Source organism: Otolemur garnettii, unplaced genomic scaffold (genome assembly GCF_000181295.1).
Source record: "Otolemur garnettii isolate 467f Iridium unplaced genomic scaffold, OtoGar3 scaffold00225, whole genome shotgun sequence".
In the NCBI taxonomy this organism is placed as follows: domain Eukaryota; kingdom Metazoa; phylum Chordata; class Mammalia; order Primates; family Galagidae; genus Otolemur; species Otolemur garnettii.
The window spans coordinates 2,086,048-2,101,919 of NW_003852620.1; the positions used below are offsets into that span (position 1 = coordinate 2,086,048).

Here is a 15,872-nt window from a genome sequence, read left to right on the forward strand (position 1 = left end):
CTGCCACCCTCGGTATATGGGGCCAGTGCCCTACTCACTGAGCCACAGGCACCGCCCTGAAGCTATTTACTTTCACTCAACATAATGCCTTTGAGGTTCACCCACACTGTTGCATGTATCAACAATTTGTTCATGAGTAGTTATCTTAATATTTCCTGGTTGCTATGGAAAAATACCTTAGACTGGGCAATCTATAAATGACAGAACTTTGTTATATAGTTCTAGAGGCTGGGAAGTCCAATATCGGATCTGGTGCCTGGTCCAAAATCAGGCACCATAGATGGCGCCTTTTTGGTGTGACTTCACGTGACAGAGGGACAAGCCTCTGTCATAAGAACACAATCCCTTCGTGAGGGCTCCCTCCTCATTACCTCATCACCTCCTAAAGGTCCTTCCTCCTAGTGCTATTGCACTGGAAACAGGTTTCAACACGTAAACTTTGGAGTGGGACCCAAACATTCAGACCATGGCAGTAGTATTCCACTGTATACTTGTGCCGTAGGTCCCCCACCAACTTTTATTCACATTGTGTTTCAAGATTTGAGTACTTATGGAGAAAGCTGCATAAAAAAGCATGTATAGGTTTTTGTGAAAACTTAAGTTTTCATTTCTGTAAAGTCAACATCCAGGGGTAGGATTCTGGATCATACAGTAAGTGTCTGTTTAATTTTATAAGAAACTGCCAAATTGTTTTTTAAGTGATGGTTCTATTTGGCATTTGCACCAGCAATGTATGGGAGTTCTATCTGGGTTACATCCATGTAAGCCTTTGGTATTATCAGTATTTTTATTTTAGTCATTTACATAGGTCTGTAGGGGTGTTTCACTGTAGTTTCTTTTCTTTTCTTTTTATTTTTTTTGAGACAGAGCCTCAAGCTATCCCCCTGGGTAGAGTGCCATGGCATCATAGCTCACAGCAACCTCTAACTCCTGGGCTCAAGAGAGTCTCCTGCCTCAGCCTCCCAAGTAGCTCCCAGGCATCTGCCACAATGCCCAGCTATTTTTTGGTTGCAGCTGTCACTGTTGTTTGGCAGGCTCAGGCTGGATTTGAACCTGCCACCTTAGGTGTATGTGGCTGGCGCCTTAGCCACTTGAGCCACAGGTGCTGAGCCTTCACTGTAGTTTCAATTCAAATTTTTCTAATGGCTAATTAAGCTAGCCATGTATTAGAATCTTTTTGGTGCCCGTTTGCCATCTTTAAGTCCTTTTTTGGTGTTGTGTCTATTTGTGTCTTTTTCCTATACTTTAGTTGGATTTTTTCTTATTATTGAGTTTTGTTAGTATTTTATATATTTTGAATACACGTCATCTGCCAGATATATGCTTTGCAAATATTTTCTTTTAGTCTGTCACCTGTCTTTTCTTTCTCTAACAGTTGTCTTTCGCAGTGCAAAGTTTTTTTTTTTTTTAAGTGTGAAAGAGAAATTTTATTTAGGAAGAACAAAGAGAAAGTTTAGAGCACTTCCAAAGAGAGTTGGAAGTGGGTCCCTCTCGCAGAGGAGAAAAGGCGAAAATTTTGCACTGTAGTGCAAAAATTATTTAAGTTTATTGAGTCCAGTTTCTTTCTTTCTTTTATGGATTATACTTTTTTGTATCATGACTAAGAACTCTGCTTGAAATCAGGTCACAAAGATTTTCTTTTTTTTTTTTTCTAAAAGTTTTAGGGTTTTACATTTAGGTCTATGATGTATTTTAAATTATTTTTATACGCTCAAGACTTACGTTGGTGTTTTTTTTTTTTTTTCTTTTTAGTCTGGTGTCATGAGCATTAGACAAGACAATGTAGGGAAAATAGTGAGTGAAAAAAGAAAAAGAATTAGTTCTTTTTTTTTTTTTTTTTTGAGACAGAGCCTCAAGCTGTCCCCCTGGGTAGAGTGCCGTAGCATTACAGCTCACAGCAACCTCCAACTCCTGGGCTCAAGCGAGTCTCCTGCCTCTGCCTCCCAAGTAGCTGGGACCACAGGCGCCCGCCACAACGCCTGGCCATTTTTTGGTTGCAGCCGTCATTGTTGTTTAGCGGGTCCGGGCTGGGGATTCGAACCCGCCACCTTAGGTGTACGTGGCTGGCACCTTAGCCGGTTGAGCTATAGGTGCCTAGCCAAGAATTAGTTCTTTCCCTTGAGATATGTACAGCCTTGGGTTAAATGAACTGCTTCAAGGATACAGTGCAGATCAATCGAGACTGTGTAACTACAGCTACCATGCATTTCTTTGGGATCCTCAGGGTGCATTATAGGTCTATAGCACAGTTATTATGTTAACCCATCTCCAGACATTTATATTTCCTCTGGACCTACATTTTCCTCCATCAGTAGGTTTGCTTGGCTCTCACTCACCTTCATGTTGAGTAATAGCACTGTCCTGATGCTGGTGACTTTGAATGAAAATTTATTTGAACTATCTAGAGACCACATAGAGGCCAGACATGAGCCACAACTGCTCACACATACCCTCGTCAGGGCTGGGACTCAGGTGAGATAAAGAGGCACCTTGGGCACAGAGTTTGAGGAACCATTCACTCTCAGGTCCTCCAAGTGTCTCCTTACAGCGCTCCTCTCAAATGCTTCTCTTGCTTCATCCGATATGGATACTTGGTACAGTGATGAAGTCTGGGCTTTTCCTGCAGCCTTCCCCTGAATAATGTACATTGTACCCGTTAAGTAATTTCTCATTCCTCACCTCTTTCCCATCCTCCAACCCTTCTGAGTCCCTAGTGTCTATTACTACACAGTATAACATCCGTCTGTACACATCATTTAGCTCCTGCTTATAAGTAAGAACATATAAGTACCATCTGTGTCTGAGTTGTTTCACTTAAGATAATGGCCTCTAGCTCCAGCCATGGTGCTGCCCCAAACATTATTTCATTCTTCAGTTTTTAGAATGGCTGAGCAGTATTCCATGTATATATACAGACATCCCAATTTTTTTGAAGTCAGTTATCTGTTGGTGGACACAGGTTGATTCCATGGCTTTGATAATTGTGAATAGTATTGCAATAATCATGTGAGTGCAGGTTTCTTAGGTATAATGATTTCTTTTCCTTTGGGTAGACACCCAGAAGTGGGATTGTTGGATTAAATGGTAGATCTACTTTTAGTTCTTTGAGAAGTCTCCATGCTGTTTTCCATGGAGGTTGTACTAATTTAAAGTCTTACCAGCAGTGTGTGTTTCCTTTTCTCTGCATCCTTGCAGGCATCTGTTATTTTAAAACATTTTGATAACAGTCATTTTGACTGGTGAAAGATGATATCTCATGTGGTTTTAACTTGAATTTCTCTGATGATTAGTGATATTCATATGCATGTTGGCCAATTGTATGTCTTCTTTTGGAAAGTGTCTGCATATCCTCTACCCACTTATTAATTGGGTTGTTATTATTTTTTTGCTTTTGTAGTTGAGTTGTTTGAATTCTTATGAATTCTAAATACTAGTGGCCTGTCAGATACATAATTTTCAAATATTTATACAATTGTGCAAGTTTTCTGTTCACTTCATTGATTATTTCTTTGATTATGCAGAAACTTTGTAGTTAAGTCCCTATTGTCTATTTTTGTTTTTGTTGTTTATGCTTTTGGGGTCTTAGTTGTGAACTGTTTGCCAAGACCAATAGTCAGAGGAGGTTTCCCTAGGTTTTCTTCTAGTATTTTTATAGTTTCAGGTCTTGCATTCAATTCTTTTATCCATCTTGCATTGATTTTTGCATGGTGAGAGATAGGTGTCCAGTTTCGTTCTTCTGCATATGACAGTCCAATTTTCCTGCACCAATTACTGAAATGAGTATCTTCTCCCAGTATATGTTTTTGTCAACTTTGCTAAAGATTGGTTGGCTCTAGATACATGGCTCTATTTCTGGGTTGTCTATTCTGTTCCACTGATTCAGTGTCTACTTTTATAGCAGTACCACACTGTTTTGGTTGCTATAATTTGAGACCAGGTAATGTGATACCTCCAGCTTTGTTCTTTTTGCTTAGGATTTCGTTTGGTATTCAGGCCCTTTTTTGGTTCTATATGAATTTTAGGGTTTTTTCCCCCCTAATTCTGTGAACATGATGTTAGTATTTTGATAGTGATTGTATTCAATCTGTAGATTGCTTTAGGCAGTATGGTTAATATTTTAACAGTATTAATTCTTCTGATCCTCGAGCATGGGTTGTTTTTCCATTTGTTTGTGTCATCTACAAATTTTTTTCATCAGTGTTTTGTAGTTTTACTTGTAGAGATCATTCACTTCTGTGGTTTAATATATTTCTAGGTAGTTTTTGGTAGCTATTATAAATGTGATTGCCTCTTGATTTGGTTCTCAACTTGATCATTATTTGTGTATAGAAATGCTATGGTTTTTTGTACATTGATTTTGTATCTTGAAACTTTACTGAATTCAGCGATCAACTCTGAGAGTTTTTTGGTGGAGTCTTTAGAGTATTCCAGATATATGATCATATCATCAGTACAGGAAGATAGTTTGACTTCCTTTTTTCCAATTCGGATGCCTCTTGTTTCTTTCTCGTACCTGATTATTCTGGCTTAGACTTCTAGTACTATGTTGCATAGGAGTGGTGAAAGCATTTTGGTCTTGCTCCAATTCTTAGGAAGAATGCTTTCAACTTTTTCCCATTCAGTATGATGTTGGCTGTGGGTTTCTTGTGACCTTAATTATTTTGAGGTGTGTTCCTATCATGCCCAGAGTACTGAAAATTTTTATCCTGAAAAGATGCTGAAGCATATTGAATGATTTTTCTGCATCTAATGAGAAGATCATATGCTTTATGTACTTAATTCTGTTTATGTGAGCAATCACATTTATTGATTTGTGTATGTTAGAACATCCTTGCATACCTGGAATAAAATCCACTTGATTAGGGTGTATTATCTTTTTTGATGTATTGTTGGATTCAGTTTGCTAGTATTTTGTTAAAGATATTTGCATCTATGTTACCTGGGATATCTGGTTTGTAGTTATCTTTTTTTGCTGTTGAGTCTTTGTCTGGCTTTGGTATCAGGATGATATTGACTTTGTAGAATGAATTAGGGAGAATTCCCTCATTTTTTGGTAATAGTTTTAGGGTAGTTGGTTCCAGGTAGGTAATTTATTTATTTATTTATTTATTTTGTAGTTTTTGGTCGGGGCTGGGTTTGAACCCACCACCTCCGGTATATGGGGCCCGCCCCCTACTCCTTTGAGCCACAGGTGCTGCCCGTTTTTTTTTTTTTTTTTTAATTTGGTAGAGTTTGTTTGTGAATGTATTTGATATTGAGCTTGTTTGCTGGGGGATTTTAAAAAAATTACTGGTTAAATTTTATTATTTGTTACTGGTCTATTCAAGGTTTTTTTTTCCCCCCTGGTTTAGTCTTGAGAGGTTGTATGTTTTGAGGAGTTTATCCATTTCCTCTAGGCTTTCTAGTTTGTGAGTATATAGTTGTTCATTGCAGTTTCATTGATAATGTTTTGGACTTAACTTTGACTGTGAACTGTGAGACAATAATAAATTTCTCTTGCCGTTAGTCACTTTGTGGTTCTTTATGCTAGTATGTTAGAATAGCAAAGTGTTTATGAATTTAAAGCCTGTTCAATATAAAATATCTATTAGAATAAATAGCAATTTTTAAAAAATCTCACATTTCTAAAAATCACCTAAACTCTTATATTAGTTGCCTAGGGTTCCTATAACAAAGTACCAAAAGGGAGAGGCTTAAAACAACAGAAATTTATTCTCTCACAATTCATATTTGAAATCAAGGTGTTGGCAGAGTTGGTCCCCCCACAGGTCCCTGAGGACTGTGAGGAAGGACCTATTTCAGATCTCCTTGCCTCTGGTAGCGGCTGGAAATCTTTGGCGTTCCTTGGCTAGCAGGAGTATCATCTAATCTGCCTTCTCCTTCCCATGTGTGTTTCTCTCCTCTGCTTATTTAAGGATGTCTGTCAGATTGAATGAAGGGTCTACCCTGCTTCGGTATGACCTCATCTTAACTAATTACGTTGACAACAACCCTGTTTCCAAGTAAGGTCATATCTGGAGGCTTTGGGAGTTAGGACTTCAACATATTTTTGGTGGGGACACAGTATAACCCATACTAACTCCTTCAGTACCCGCACATTCTAAGCCATGACTATGTGAGCCACCTAGTTTGTTTGTCAGGGGACCTGGGTTGCAGAAGAGACAATCCCCATGTTCTCAGGGGAGGGCCTAGCATTGGGGTGAAGTGGAGAAGCAGATGATTTCCTATTAAGCTTTTTGATGTGGGCTTCAATGACCGTGAAAAGGAGGAAGTTTACCTAACTAAGCAATCAGTATAACCTAATTCTTTGTACTTTCAATGGACCTGAAACAATAAAAAGAAAAAAAAAAAGGCCCAGGAGAACCCAGCTCTTTTGCACGTCTCTGTATGCTGCCCTCAGTCATCCAGAGGTCTTCTGTCCATGAGTTTGGACAGTGCCCTCTTATCAGGATGGTTTCTCTTGATGACCTTGTGATGCTGTGACGCGCTTATCACCCTTGGTGTTCATCAGGCAGGCCTGCTCCTTGGGCCCCATCCTCCACATGTGAGAATTAACACCGTTGCTATGATGATGCTCTTATCTTTCCCAGAGTATCTGGGCTACCAACTACTCTTTCTGTGTCTGGGGTCCACATGATGATTATTTGGTCTGCAGTGGTGGTTTTGCTGGAAGTCTTTGGAATCTAATTTAGCTGAGGGCTCAGCTCAGCTCCCAGCAAGTCTCTACTGACCCCACCAGTTCTTGTGGGCCAGGCTGGGAGGTTAATCTGACCACTCTCTCCAGATATCCAATTCTCCAGCTTCCCTAAAAGGAAGGTTGCTCTGTGTTAAGTGCTGCCCTGAGTGTCTGAGAGTAAAGAGTGGATGGGGCCATATGAGCAACTCAGTGTGTGTTCTGGTCTCCTAAGGAAACAAATACACAGTGTCTCTGATCATTTTAGTTCACATTTAAAATTCTTATTTAGGCCAGGTGTGGTGGCTTACACCTGTGGGAGGCCAAGGTGGGAGGATCTCCTGAGCTCACAGGTTCAAGACCAGCCTGAGCCAGAGTGAGACCTCGTCTCTAAAAACAGCTGGGCATTGTGGCAGGCACCTGTCGTCTCAGCTACTTGGGAGGCTGAGGCAAGAGGATCCCTTAAGCCCAAGAGTTTGAGGTTGCTGTGAGCTGTGATGCCATAGCACTCTACTGAGGGTGACATAGTGAGACTCTGTCTCAAAAACAAACAAACAAAACCCCTCTTATTTAATTATACAAATATAAAACAGGAGTTATAAAGAACAATCATTTTAATCACTGCCCAACATAAGTTCTTTTATTTTTTTTTTTTGAGACAGAGCCTCAAGCTGTCCCCCTGGGTAGAGTGCCGTGGCATTACAGCTCACAGCAACCTCCAACTCCTGGGCTCAAGCGAGTCTCCTGCCTCTGCCTCCCAAGTAGCTGGGATCACAGGCGCCCGCCACAACGCCCGGCTATTTTTTGGTTGCAGCCGTCATTGTTGTTTGGCGGGTCCGGGCTGGGGATTCGAACCCGCCACCTTAGGTGTACGTAGCTGGCGCCTTAGCCGGTTGAGCTATAGGCGCCGAGCCAGTTCTTTTATTTTTGTGATCCTTTCAGTTCTTATTCTTTTTGAAATTTTTTCTTGTGTCCATTTTATGGTTGTTGTACACTTAGAGTTTCTAACCAGTCTTGTACATTCTGCCTTCGTTATTTTGCATCTGTATTGAACAGAGGCGAAGCTGGAGACTCAGACCTGTGGCCTGGCAGGGGGATGTTGGAGGTGCTGGGTTCTTGCTCTGGGGTTAGTACTAGCAGCAATTTCTTGGAGTACAGTAGTGATAGGGTCCTGCCTGTCTTTTTAGGCCTCCTACGGATGGTGGTGGAAACTGTAGGGTGGCCCTGTAATTGCAGGCTCCGGAGAGTTGCTTGGAGTTTGTGCCCTATACTAGGGCATATGGCTGTGAGTGTACTGAGCCCAGCTCTGATGCTGGTGGCTGCGGCTTCAGAGTGTTGCAGGTCACTGGAGGAGGAAGTTTTGGAGAACTGTCCTAACTCAGTTATCCTGGAGGACATGGACACACTCTATTGTTTCTGACAGTTAAATCTGGGGGTCTCTGAGGTAGTCCTGGGGTCAGGCTCATGCGGATGCTCTTGGGGACCCTTCTCCTGGGCTAGAATGGCCTTGTCTTATACACAGAAATCCCTGATCTTTTCTTCCTGTTGTGACAGACCCATACCAAATCCTTCCAAGGGCAGAGGCTCCTCTGGTTGCAGACATGGTATTGCAGGGTGATGGTGGTGGGGCAGGTAGGATACAGGGGTCAGCAGCCCAGGCTTGGGGCCATCTCTGGACACAGTTGTGGGAAGGTAGCTATGGGGCATCTGTGCCTTGAAAAGCAGTGTCTGAGGCATGGATTTTATGGAAGGAGGAGAAAAAGCAGCAGTAGGATGAGGAAGAAGAAAATTAACCAGTGCCGCTATTACTCAGGGTGTCAAATCTTCTGACCAGATCCAAATATTTTCTTGAGTAATCCATAATCCCACACAATGTACCGGGAATGTGGTATTAGCTAAGGTTACTAATCTGATGACAAGGAAGCCCAGTGTGATTCTTCATTCAAGCTGGACAGGAGGACCTGGGTGAGGGGAGCACAGGGAATGGAGTCACACACACATGCTGGAGTCTGCATCTTTATTGAGGTTTATTGGGGCACAGTCATCAGAGGCTTGTTTGCTTCTGAGACTCCTCCTGGGCTTGGGCTAGGACCAGGCTCCTGCGGCACCCAGGGGCTACTCAGGGAGTCCTGTGGCTTTGGGCCTTTCCTTCAGGCTGGCCAGGCTTCTGTGGCTCATTTCCCTGTAGAACTTTATGGATCAAGGCACATATGGGGAGATGCGAGTGAAGACCACAGGAAACTCAGTGTTAGAACATTCGTGAGACACAATACCTGGGGCCACCCCAGCATCCCCAGGAATCCACCTGTGGGTTAGAGAAAGTGTAACATGAGCAAACATCATCGTCCTTCCCTACCCTCACCTCTCCTGGACCCATTGGCACCCAGCTAGCCCCCAAACACCCAGAGTCCAGCCAGAATCCCTAGCTCCCGGTGGAGCCATACCTTAGCGTTGATGCCGTCTTTTCCTCTCTGGCATAGACCCACAACTCACAGTCCTGCTTCCCTCCACCTCCTTCTTTCTCTTCTGGACCCCTGCATGGCAGACTGGGTTGGGAAGTTTGGAAGCAGGACTTAGATATGGGAAGAGGGAACTTAGGAGGATTCCAGTTCCCACAGCCCTAGAATTCCATGAACACAGACACTAGTCACTGGACTAGATAACTTTTCGACCCCTTCCTGACACCTCTGGAGGACGCAGTCTCCCTGTGTGGGGAGGAGGTGTAAGTGCCTGGTATCTCATATGCTGATCTGGCCTTCCTGCGATTGCCCACGCAGATTTCAAGATTATGATTGTAAAATAGAAAGCAGTTGTTGCAGGCCTTTCCATCCATGAGAGTCAGCTTCCCTTCTCTCAGAGTGTTCGATGATGGCTGGGTCACTCTCGTTTTTCCCTAGCAGTCCGCCAGGCACATTCTCCCAGGTCGAATAAACATAGAGGCAGTGGGCAGGGGAACTGTCCCTACAGCATAGGTCGGCCTGGTCTCTGTAGCTGTAAGGGGAGGAAGAGTCAATGGACTGCCAGTCCCAGGGAAGGGGGAATGTGGGTGTAGAGGCTGTCTGGGACAAGGCTGAGAGTTTCTCCCCAAGGGGTGGTGATGCCATTGTGTGGGAGGATGAATCCCAAGGAAATGGGTGGGAAGAGACAGCATGAGAAAGACACAGGCCAGGAGAAGTGCCAGGGAAGGGGGAATTGAGAAGGGCAAGAGAGATAATGGCATCTTCAGTAAGAAGACATCATTGAGATGGGTTAAAAAGTTATAATTTGGGTGAACAAATTGTCCTGCAGCTTTAGTCTTCTGCCATGTGGATTCTTTCTGTTTCACATCATGAGCTCCCAGACTGACAATAATGTTTCTGTTGAGAGAGAAGGAGAGGCAGGAGAAGGTTGCTGGTCTCCCAAGAAGGGCCTATTCTGAGCACAGGGGTGCCAGCCCCTTTTCCCAAGTCCAAGGCCAGCTGAGGGACTCAGATCATGCTCAGGACTGAGTCTCCCAGGCATTAGAGTTGTTGTAGGGGGGGCAAGGGCATGGGAGGTGGGACTGATGGTGGCTGCAGGATAAAAGGGATGGTATTGGGCTGCCTGGATCTGGGCTACCTTGTCTAAAGCCTTGGCCTCCGGAGAGGGAGACAACAAGGGAAGTGGCCCAGTTCTTGCAAACACCCATGACTGACCATCTAGAGATGAGCAGAGCAGAAGAACCTCTCTTCGGGCTATTTCAAAGTTGTATGTAACTCTGGTCCCTACAGTTCCTCACATGAAAGATAAAAGTCAAAAGTTTCTTACCTTCCTTTACAATGAGCAGCTGTCATCACAAACTTTTGATTTATGAGAAATCTACAGCAGCTGGAAAAATAACCCCTGTTGATTTCCAAATGAGCCATGTAGGGATGGGAATGTGGTTTGTCCTTAGTGTCACCAACAATCTCCTCTGAGACAGAGAACCCCAGCTCCCTATCGCAGGCTGACAGAGCCTCCCATGACAGCACTGCGTGAGGAAGGTGGAGTTAATGCTGGGGCGTCCCTTTGAGCCTCATCCTTACCTCCCATGTAGCTCAGCCACTCCCTGCATCCTTACCGTGGATTTCCTTACCCCATTCCTCCCTCTCAGTCCTCATCTTCCCTTTCAGAACACAAGACCCAGTCTTGATTAGGAGTTGTCATTTCATTGGGGCATTTTATCACGTCCCCATCCTACCTCTTCAAAAAAGAGAGGAGGCCATGGATCAGAATCATAGGTATTTTGAGGAAAGCACGTTAAGGGGCTCTTCCAAAGTTGGTGTTCTGATTCTTTCTCTGAGAGTTCTTGTCCTTGGGAAACTGTCATCAGCTGTATGAAAGAGTTGACCATATAGTATGTCTAGTAGAAGGCTGATAGATGGTGAGAAGCACTGGAACTGCCAGAGAAGAAAGGGAGAGACCAGGCACCGAGGCTTAGGAAGAGAGGACTTGGTGAACGACTTCAAATTTTGTAAGTAATGCTGTGTAAGAGACGGAGCAGTCTTGTCTCGAGGGGCTCAAAAGACAGAAATAAGGGTAGAAAGCACAGGGAAATGCTTTTTGCTCCACATGTTGATAGTTACTTAAGAATGTAATAAATTAGCCAAGGGAAATCATGTTAAGAAGAGTCCTGATTTACTCTTTGTATTTCTTGGACTAACGTATGGGGGTAGGGGAAAGGCAGTGACGCCTGACTTCAAAGGTTCTATCCAAGTTGGGGTTTGCACAGCGTCCTCAGCCATTACAGGACTCAATGAACATTCCCTTTTTAGAAATCCCTGGTTGTGTCTATATAATTTTTTTTTTTAGAGACAGAATCTTACTTTATCGCCTTCAGTAGAGTGCTGTGATGTCACACCTCACAGCAACCTCCAGCTCTTGGGCTTAGGTGATTCTATATAATTTTTTTTTTTTTTTTAGACAAAGTCTCACTCTGTCACCCTAGGTAAAGTGCAGTGGCATCGTCATAGTTCACTGTAACCTCAAATTCCTGGCTCAAGTGATCCTCTTGCCTTAGCTTCCTGAGTAGTTGGGATTGGTAGCCCTGCTAATTTTTCTATTTTTAGTACAGATGGGGGTCTTACTCTTGCTTAGGCTGGTCTTGAACTCCTCAGCTCAAGTGATCCTCTCACCTTGGCCTCCCAGAGTGCAAGGATTCCAGGCCTGAGCCACTATGCCCAGCCTGTATAATTCATTTTGAGACTTAAGCTGAATACAGGATATATGTATTACCTATCCTTATTTGATGTAGAAAGAAGGCTGCCCCAGGAAGCAGATTCATTTTTCCAAGGATGGGGACTGGATACTTTATTTCTTCTGTACTTTAGCTTGTACCCGTTTGTGGTTCTTTTATACTTAGCTTTATTTGAAAGTTTACTTTGCTTCTGATCTTCATTGTAGTTTAGCCTCTGGATGTAGGACTTCTGGTTTCTTCTATATGCCTGAGGAATTCTCTCTTTCTCTCTTGTTCTTTTTTATAAATTGTGAGGGGGTTTAAAGAGGTCAGCGAGCAAAGTAGCCGTGGGAGTAGAAGGTTGGGAGAGGTAGATGCCCATGTTTCTGGGGTGAGACACGATGGGGAGCATTTCTTGTTTTGCTTTCATACTTCCATTGCAGATTTGTTGTAGAAATGAAAACAGTTGGCTTTCTGTTTTCTCCTGTTCTGTCTCATCTCCTTCCACCTCTATCTCTATTTATTCAGTATTCATATGAGGCAATCCTCAAGCCATCCTTCCCCCATGGGTTTGGGTAAAGTCCCTTAAGGTCAGGATGCTCTCTCATAAACCTTGTGACGCTGTTGGTCCCTCTATCAGCTCTCAGCATCAGCCAGGCCAGTAACGAACAATTCGCTGCATCTTAGAATCAGGTTTATCAATGGCTATCTTCTCATATCTGGTGGGCTTTGGAAGAGGCCTGTAATGGCACAAACTGTCATTTTCATGTGCTTACATGAAGTTTGTTTGATTTGTGGTCACTGCCAGGAACAGAATCAGTTAGTTTCTGAGCCAGTGTGGCAGGACTCAGAGGGCTCAGCCTCAAGCTACCTTTTATGCTCTCTCCATCTGTGGTCTTAATTAGGTGGGTATTCCCTTAATTAAGGGGTGTAGTCAGGACTCTTTATTTAGCACCCCCAGGACCAGAAATCAATGTTTCAAGAATAATGATTCTTTCTTTTAGTTGCTCCTTACTCCTGCAGTTCCCTATCTCTTAGCACAACTATTTAGGAACACTTCTTTCCCTAGGTGCTATTCATGATTGATATAATTCTGATCATCAAGCACCAAGATTGAAAGCACCAAGATTTCTTGTGAAAGACTAATCTCTCAGTGCTTGTAAGGGGAATGTCACAAGAAGAGGGCAGTGAATTTCCCAGGACAAATATCTCAGAGTTAAGTAAGGGCATTGATCTCATCATCAAGGCTTGAGAAAGGGTATACCTCTTTCCTCCCTCCCTTTGTCCTTTCTTCCTCCTTACCTTCCTTTTTTTCCTCACTCTCTCTTTCTCTCTTTTCTTTTCTTTCTTGACAGAGTCTCACTCTGTTGCCCTGAGTAGAGTGCCATGGAGCCATCATTGCTCACAGCAACCCCAAACTCTTGAGTTCAAGAGATTCTCTTGTCTCAGCCTCCCAAATATCTGGGACTACAGGCACCTGGCACAAGGTCTGGATAGTTTTTCTGTTTGGGGTAGAGATGGGGTCTTGCTCTTACTCAGGCTGGTCTCCAATTCTTAAGGAGTAAGATTTCAGCAGAGATCAACCCCAAAGAAACTTTGAGCTCTGTGTCAAAGGATAGGAGGGGGTTTTGTTTCTCCCTCCCTCACACCTTGGAAAGTCAGCAGGATCTTAAGCTACTGGAGAACACTTCTGCACTCACAAGCCCAAAAGTTGCTGCCACAGGTGACCTGGGAGCTTTTTGAAAACAAAGCAACAGACTTCCAGCCCTCTTGGCACCTGTAGTCCCAGCTACTCGGGAGGCTGAGTCAAGAGAATCACTTAAGCCCAGGAGTTTGAGGTTGCTGTGAGTTGTGACACCATGGCCCTCTACCCAGGGTGACAGCTTGACACTCTGTCAAAAAAAAAAAATATATGGGATTTTGTAAAACAGCCAAATATAAGAATCACAGGAACTCTGAAGGTGAAGAAAAGCACACGGCCTAGAAAACCTATATAATCAAGGAAAAAGTCACTGGTAGAGAATTAGACATCCTATACAAGAAGCTCAATGAACATCTGAGAGATTTATTGCAAAGAGGCAATCACCAAGACATATAGTCATCAGTTGGCCAAAGTCAACACAAAGAAGGAACTCTTGTGAACCATTAGGTGAAAATGCCAGTAATTTACAAAGGAAAACCCATCAGGCTAACTGCAGAATTCCTATCAGAGATCTTACAAGCCAGAATTGATTGGGGCCCCATCTTCAGTCATCTTAAACAGAACAACCACCACCTTAGAATTTTGTATGTGGCAAAACTAAGTTTCATACATGAAAGAGGAAAAGCAAAACTTTTAAAGACAAGCAAACACTGAGGGAACTTGTCACAGCCAAATCTGTCCTGGAGGGAATATTCAGAGCTGCATTAAACATAGATCAGCATAAAAGACACCCACCAGTGTAAAATCACCCCAAAGCTAAAGCTCACAGATCATATAAAATAATAGTATGGGATGAAAAACAAGGCAATAAGGTACTACCTAACATGGAGAATGGAACAGCATCACATATACCAATTCTGTCACTCAACATTAACAGTCTGAATGCTCCACTCAAAAAACATACGCTCCTGAGTAATAAAAAAAACACAACCCAAGTATTAGAAGAAACATCTAATACATTAAAAACGCACACAGATTCAAGGTGAAGGTATGAAAAAAATACTCCACGCAAACAGAAACCAAAAGAGAGCAGGTGAAGCCATCCTTGTATCAGATAAAATTTGCCTTAAATCAACACTGTAAAAAAAAAAAAAAAAGACAAACTGGTCATTATATAATAGTAAAGAGAACAATTCAACAAGAAGATGTGACAATGCTAAATATATATGGACTTACCACAGGAGCTCCTAGATTCATAAAGCAAATTCCATTACATCTAAGCAAAGAAATAAATGGTAGCATTGTAATTGCTGGGTAATTCAATGCCCACTGACAAAAATAGACAGATAATTAAAGTAGAAAATAAGTAAAGAAACATTGGTCTTAGTCTGTACACTAGAACAAATTGACCTAATAGACATTCTTAGAACATTCTATCCCCAAACTATTGAATATACATTCTTCTCATCAGCACATGGAACATTCCCCAAGAGTGATCATATCTTAGGCCACAAGACATGTCTCAAAAATTATTTTAAATAGAAACCATGCCATGTATCTTCTCACACTATAGTGGAATAAAACTAGAAATCAATTCCAAAAGAAATACTCATGTCTACAGAAAGTCATGGAAATTAAATAACTTGCTGCAAAATGATTATTGGGCCAGTAATGAAATTAGATGAAAATCAAAAGATTATGCAAACTGAATAACAAAGGAGACAAAAATCTATGGGATTTGGCAAAAGCAGACCTCAAGGGGAAATTCATAACCGTAAATAGGTACATCAGAAAGACAGAAAGATCACAGATTAACAATGAAATATGACATCTTAAAGAACTAGAAGAGAAAGAGCAAACCAAACCCAAAGCTAGCAGAAGAAAACAGATAATAAAGGTCAGAGAAGAACTAAGTGAAATGGAAAACAAAAACACAAAGGATCAATGAAACAAAAAGTTGATTCTTTGAAAAGATAAACAAAATTGATAGATCTCTTGCTGGATAGAAGAATAGAAGAAGGACCCAAATAACCTCAAGCAGAAATGAAAAAGGAGGTATTACAACTGATACCACTGAAATACAAATTATCATTTGTGAATACTATGAGGATCTCTCTGAACAAGAAACACAACCTCCCAAGACTTAATCAGGAAGAAGAAATAGAACTCCTGAACAGACCAATAATAAGCAGTGAGATTGAAGCAGCAATAAAAATCTCACAACAACAAAGTCCTGGAGCAGACAGTTTCACAAGCAAATTCTATCAGACCTATAAAGAACTGGTATTTATCCTACAGAAACAATTCCATAACATAGAGAAGGAAGAAATCCTCTCTAACACATTCTATGGAATTAGTATCAACTTGGTTCCAAAGCCAGGAAA

The 15,872-nt window shown here is 42.2% G+C and overlaps 1 pseudogene; it reads right to left on the reverse strand.

Moving 5' to 3' along the window:
• The window catches only part of LOC100960236, a 16,826-nt pseudogene extending 6,081 nt beyond the window's left edge, over positions 1–10,745 (reverse strand).
• Positions 10,746–15,872: the final 5,127 nt, after the last annotated feature.